Genomic DNA, 7,631 nt, shown 5'->3' with positions numbered 1-7,631 from the left:
ATATGTATGTATGTATGTATGTATGTATATGTATATATATGTATGTATAAATATAGTTAAGGGATTAACAAAAAGTTGTTTCACTACATACTGAAAATTTAGAAATAGCAGTCAAACCAACTAATTCTTTCACTAAAATATGGAGATATATTGTAGAAAAAGTATTAGTAGGTTTGACTGCTATTTCGAAATTTTCCGTATGTGGTGAAGCAACTTTTTGCTAATCCCTTAATTATGTTTATAATTATAAAAAAAACTTTTCATATAAGTTTTTACGGATAATGGTTTTTTTCCATACCGAAGCTACTTGGTAAAATTTATTAATTATTAAATTAATAATTCTTTACCCTATATCTATATGTATATATAGATAGTCCACTTATGCATACCTTTCCTTCTTGGGACACAAAACTCTGCTTGCGAAGACCTGTTGAGGCAAGTGAAATCGAAGTCGCTCAAAAATCAATGGAAATTGTAGTTGTAATACCAGTGCTGGTGGCACGTAAAAGAACCGTCCGAACGTGGCCATTGCCAGCGCCGCCTCAACTGGCCTCCATGCCGGTGGCACATAAAAAGCACCAACTGATCATGGCCATTGCCAGCCTCGCTTGGCCCTTGTGCCAGTAGCACGTAAAAAGCATTCATACACTCACGAAGTGGTTGGCGTTAGGAAGGGCATCCAGCTGTAGAAACACTGCCAGATCAGATTGGAGCCTGGGGCAGCCTCCAGGCTTCCCAGATACCGGTCAAACCGTCCAACCCATGCTGGCATGGAGAACGGATGTTAAACGATGATGATGATGATGATGATGATGCATGTATGTGTGCACGCATATATATGTATGTGTGTATATATATATTGTGTGTGTGTGTGTATATATATATATATATATCAGAATCGAAATCGATCAATGGAAATTGCAGATGTGTTACCAGTGCAGGTGGCATGTAAGAGAATCTTCCGTTTCGCGACCGTTGCCAGCACCGCTCCGACTGGCCTCGTGCCGATGGCACGTAAAAAGCACCATCCGTTCGTGTCCGTTGCCAGCCTCGCCTGGCCCTCGTGCCGGTGGCACATAAAAAGCACCATCCGTTCGTGTCCATTGCCAGCCTCGCCTGGCCCTCGTGCCGTGGCACATAAAAAGCACCATCCGTTCGTGTCCATTGCCAGCCTCGCCTGGCCCTCGTGCCGGTGGCACATAAAAAGCACCATCCGTTCGTGTCCATTGCCAGCCTCGCCTGGCCCTCGTGCCGGTGGCACATAAAAAGCACCATCCGTTGTTGTCCATTGCCAGCCTCGCCTGGCCCTCGTGCCGGTGGCACATAAAAAGCACCATCCGTTCGTGTCCATTGCCAGCCTCGCCTGGCCCTCGTGCCGGTGGCACATAAAAAGCACCATCCGTTCGTGTCCATTGCCAGCCTCGCCTGGCCCTCGTGCCGATGGCACGTAAAAAGCACCATCCGTTCGTGTCCATTGCCAGCCTCGCCTGGCCCTCGTGCCGGTGGCACATAAAAAGCACCATCCGTTCGTGTCCATTGCCAGCCTCGCCTGGCCCTCGTGCCGGTGGCACATAAAAAGCACCATCCGTTCGTGTCCATTGCCAGCCTCGCCTGGCCCTCGTGCCGATGGCACGTAAAAAGCACCATCCGTTCGTGTCCATTGCCAGCCTCGCCTGGCCCTCTGCCGGTGGCACATAAAAAGCACCATCCGTTCGTGTCCATTGCCAGCCTCGCCTGGCCCTCGTGCCGGTGGATAAAAAGCACCATCCGTTCGTGTCCATTGCAGCCTCGCCTGGCCCTCGTGCGGTGGTGGCACATAAAAAGCACCATCCGTTCGTGTCCATTGCCAGCCTCGCCTGGCCCTCGTGCCGGTGGCACATAAAAAGCACCATCCATTCGTGTCCATTGCCAGCCTCGCCTGGCCCTCGTGCCGGTGGCACATAAAAAGCACCATCCGTTCGTGTCCGTTGCCAGCCTCGCCTGGCCCTCGTGCCGGTGGCACATAAAAAGCACCATCCGTTTGTGGCCGTTTGCCAGCCTCGCCTGGCCCTCGTGCCGATGGCACATAAAAAGCACCATCCGTTCGTGTCCGTTGCCAGCCTCGCCTGGCCCTCGTGCCGGTGGCACATAAAAAGCACCATCCGTTTGTGGCCGTTTGCCAGCTCTGTCTGGCACCTGTGCGGGTGGCACGTAAAAAGCACCCACTACACTCACGGAGTGGTTGGCGTTAGGAAGGGCATCCAGCCGTAGAAACACTGCCAGATTTGACTGGGCCTGATGAAGCCTTCTGGCTTCACAGACCCAGTAGAAATCCAACCCATGCTAGCATGGAAAACGGACGCTAAACGATGATGATGATGATGATGATGATATATATATACAGGGTGTCCCAGAAGTCATGCACCATCCTGTTTTCTTTTTTAAATACACCTTTATTGTTTTCAAAAAGACTTTCTTGAAATTAATCATAACAAATGCTCCAAATTGAGCACTCTTTGCAATAGATCGAATAAAATAGAATAAATTAGAAAAAAATTAAGTAAAATAAATTATTTTTAATGGAAACCAGAATGGTGCGTAACTTCTGGGACACCCTGTATATATATATATATATATATATATATATATATATATATATAATTATATATATATATATAATAAAATTTAAATCCACATCTTTGTCTATATATCTACCTTCTCTATAATGTTGCCACTTGATATGAAAATTTTTGTATTAATGGAAAACCTCTATAATTGGCTGATGAGTGCTCAGCATTTTAAAACTGTTGTAATACTTACAACATTTAATAAAATGATGTAGTACGAAACGATCGTACCAAATTACCGGAGTCATTCTTGTTGCTTATTTTGATATATATATATATATATATATATATATAAATATATATATATATAATGTTTCTGTTTCATACCAGGATGTCAGCCAACCTTGGAACTGCTTCGTCAGATCATGACTGAGGAAGAATTCTACGACAAAGAACAGCATTCCCATTGCGATGTGCAATATCTTAACTTCATAGCCACCGTAACATCACCAACACATCTCGGTAAGTAACAAACACCTGCATGCAATAATTATCTCACCTGGACACACCTGAAATATTTGCATTTAAGGTATGACACTGGGTATGGCCGTGTGATTAACAAGCTTGCTTTACAACCTCTAGGTTTCAGGTTCAGTTCCCTACAGCCCTCGTCTCACCAATCCCCCAGTGTGAGGTGAGTGAGTTTGGTAGATGGAAACTGTGAGGAAGCCCATCATGTATGTATATATGTGTGTATGTGTAACATATTTATATATAATATATTACTCTTTTACTTGTTTCAGTCATTTGACTGCGGCCATGCTGGAGCACCGCCTTTAATCGAGCAACTCAACCCCGGTACTTATTCTTTGTAAGCCCAGTACTTATTCTATCGATCTCTTTTGCCGAACTGCTAAGTGAAGGGGACATAAACACACCAGCATCGGTTGTCAAGCAATGCTAGGGGGACAAACACAGACACACATACATACATATATATATATATATATATATATATTATATATATATATATATATATACATACATATATATATATATATATATATATACATATATACGACAGGCTTCTTTCAGTTTCTGTCTACCAAATCCACTCACAAGGCATTGGTCGACCCAAGGCTATAGTAGAAGACACTTGCCCAAGGTGCCACGCAGTGGGACTGAACCCGGAACCATGTGGTTGGGATACAAGCTACTTACCACACAGCCACTCCTGCACCTATATCTAATATATATGTGTGTGTGTGTATAATTTATATGTATATGTATACATATATATATATATGTATACATATGTATATATATTAATATATGTGAAGGTGCATGGCTCAGTGGTTAGAGCGTCGAGCTTATGATCGGGAGGTTGCGAGTTCGAATCCTGGACCATGCTGCGTGTTGTGTTCTTGAGCAAGACACTTTATTTCACGTTGCTCCAGTTCACTCAGCTGTAGAAATGAGTTGCGGCGTCACTGGTGCCAAGCTGTATCGGCCCCTTTGCCTTTCCCTTGGACAACATCAGTGGTGTGGAGAGAGGAGGCTGGTATGCATGGGCGACTGCTGGTCTTCCATAAACAACCTTGCTCGGACATAGTGACCAGGAGGATAACTTTCTAGGTGCAATCCCATGGTCATTCATGACCAAAGGGGGTCTCCCCATATATAGGCTACTCAGCCTTGTGAGTGGATTTGGTAGATGGAAACTGAAAGAAGCCCATTGTATATATATAGATATGTGTATATGTATATCTGTGCATGTACCTTTGTGTCTGTGTTTGTCCCTCACTACTGCTTGGTGTGTTTGTCCCTCACCACTGTTGGTGTGTTTATGTCCCCCCATAACTTAGCAGTTCAGCAAAAGAGACTGATAGAATAAGTACCAGGCTTTAAAAGGAAGAAGTGATGGGCTTGATTTCTTCGACTAAAGGCGGTGCTCCAGCATGGCCACAGTCAAATGACTGAAACAAGGAAAAGACAGATGTGTGTGTGTGTGGAGGGAAGTGTGTGTGTGTGTGGAGAGGAGTGTGCATGTGTGTGTGTGTGGAGGGAAAGAACTGGTGGAAGTTGATCTGGACCTTTTCCCAAAGGTTATCACAGGTGACAAAAGCTGGGTTACAGAATTTGCAGATGTGGAAGAGGTGAAGAAAATAGAAATGGGATCATTACCAGCATCGCTTTACTGGCACTTGGGCCCGTGCTAGTAGGGTGCCAGGAGCACCATCTGAGTGTGATCATTGCCAGAGCAGCCAACTGGCTTCCGTGCCAGTGGCACGTAAAAGAGCACCATTTGAGCGTGATTGTTACCAACGTCGCCTTACTGGCAGCTGTGCTGGTGGCATGTGTAAAAGGATTCGAGCGAGGTCGTTGCCAGTACCGCCTGATTTGCCCCCGTGCCGGTGGCACGTAAAAAGCATTCACTACACTCTCGGAGTGGTTGGCGTTAGGAAGGGCATCCAGCTGTAGAAACTCTGCCAGATCAAGATTGGAGCCTGGTGCAGCCATCTGGTTTGCCAGCCCTCAGTCAAAATCGTCCAATCCATGCTAGCATGGAAAGCGGACGTTAAACGATGATGATGATGAAACACACACAACGCCCGGTCTGGGAATCGAAACCGCGATCCTCCGACCGCGAGTCCGCTGCCCTAACCACTGGGCCATTGCGTCTCCACTTGTGGTTGCTACTGTAATAACTGTTTTCTTTCTCTTTTGCAAACAGGAACTGGTCTTGGACATGGGACGCACATCTTAAGCAAAAGACTCAGCAATCTTTTCTTCAACATAACATTCCACACGCCCACCACAAATCAACTGGTTTCACTATATTCCCAGGTCTTCCAAGTCCTGCTCGAAGAATTCCCTTCCACTTTCCTGCTTCATACTTACATACCGAATTTAACAAAGGTAACTATTATGACTATTAGGAACTCCAATTAAAAATTAACGAAGGTATAGAAATACACTATTTACATTATTTATATTTGACCAATATTCTTCTTCATCTTCTTTGTTGCTAACACAATGTTTCGGCTGTTATACTCTCCAACCTTCATCAGGTGTCTTGGGGAAATTTTGAACATGGGTTCTCATTCCTAAGGTATTTTTCGATGTTGTTGTTGTTATTATTATTAATATTATTATTATTATTATCATTCAGGTCACCGCCTAGAATTGAACTCGGAAACTTGGGGTTAGTAGCCCGCGCTCTTAACCACTACGCCATATGCCCAACACCTGATAGAATAAGTACTAGGTTTACAAAGAATAAGTCCTGGGGTTGAATTGCTTGCCCCCGCATTTACTCATATATCTCTTTTTCTCTTTTCTCTTTTACTTGTTTCAGTCATTTTGACTGCGGCCATGCTGGAGCACCGCCTTTAATCGAGCAACTCGACCCCGAGACTTATTCTTTGTAAGCCCAGTACTTATTCTATCGGTCTCTTTTTTGCCGAACCGCTAAGTGACGGGGACGTAAACACACCAGCATCGGTTGTCAAGCGATGCTAAGGGGACAAACACAGACACACAAACACACACATATATATATATATACATATATACGACAGGCTTCTTTCAGTTTCCGTCTACCAAATCCACTCACAAGGCATTGGTCGGCCCGGGGCTATATATATATATATATAAATTAGAAAAAAAAACACCTTTTATCAATTCAATTATGAAAAATTAAATTATACCATTTAGAAAAATTACATTTTATAGAAAGATTAAATATAAGATAAAACATATAACAACGATTAAGTAATGTGTAAAATAGTAAATAAAACGTATATATTTGGTAGAATAACGACACGTGTTTCATGGCTATATTTAAGAAATGATAATAGTAATAATAATAGTAAAATCACTTCAATATAAATATAGCCACTCTTCAGGTTAAAGATAGCAACAATAAAATAATTAATTAGATAAATTAATAAATATACATAAATAATCTTGTATATATATATAGATATATATATATTGAGGACTACCATCACGTCATCCTAATCCCTACCGCCACCACTATCACATCTACTGTATCACCATATAAGGACATGACCTTTAACTTCCAAATATGCTAGGTTCTCGTTCCTGTTCTATTTTACTCACTGCTGTTGTTGTTGTTGTTATTGTTTCTCCCGAAAGTGTTTAACCGAAAGCACCATCGAATTGTACTCCCGTGTCAAAGCAAAGCTGAAGCCGACCCCAGAGCATCCATATTATTCGTTCACGCTCCACGATGTGGCCCATATTTACAATGGTCTCAGGTCACTGACCCCAAGGAATGCCAGCGTCTTGCTGAAAGAAATGAAAAAGGCTGAGCAATGTAAGCACTTTAGATACCATTTTCTCTCTGTCTGTGTGTCTGTCTCTTTCTCTCTCTCTCTCTCTCTCTTTTACTCTTTTACTCTTTTACTTGTTTCAGTCATTTGACTGCGGCCATGCTGGGGCACTGTCTTTAGTACTTATTCTATTGGTCTCTTTTGCCGAACCGCCAAGTAACGGGGACATAAGCACACCAGCATCGGTTGTCAAGCAATGCTAGGGGGACAAACACAAACACACACATACACACACACACACATACATATATATATATACATATATACGACAGGCTTCTTTCAGTTTCCGTCTACCAAATCCACCCACAAGGCATTGGTTGGCCCGGGGCTATAGCAGAAGACACTTGCCCAAGGTGCCACGCAGTGGGACTGAACCCGGAACCATGTGGCTGGTAAGCAAGCTACTTACCACACAGCCACTCCTGCGCCTATGCATGCGTATTTATCATCATCATCATTTAGCATCTGTTTTCCATGCTGGTGTGTATACAAAAGGTTTCCACACAGTTTCCATTTACCAAATTCACTCCCAGCCCACAGCTATAACAGAGAACACTTGTCCAAGGTGCTGCAGGGTGAGACTGAACTGCAAACCACATGGTTGCGAAGCGAGCTTCTCAGCCCAGGATTATCGTAAAGGAAGACTTGCCTAAGGTACCACTCAGTGGGACTAAACCCCAAAATCACATGGTCCCAAAGTGAGTTTCTCAGCATGGTACTATTGTAA

This window comes from Octopus sinensis, linkage group LG28, assembly GCF_006345805.1.
Source record: "Octopus sinensis linkage group LG28, ASM634580v1, whole genome shotgun sequence".
NCBI classification, from domain to species: Eukaryota; Metazoa; Mollusca; class Cephalopoda; order Octopoda; family Octopodidae; genus Octopus; species Octopus sinensis.
This window is presented reverse-complemented; position numbering follows the sequence as displayed.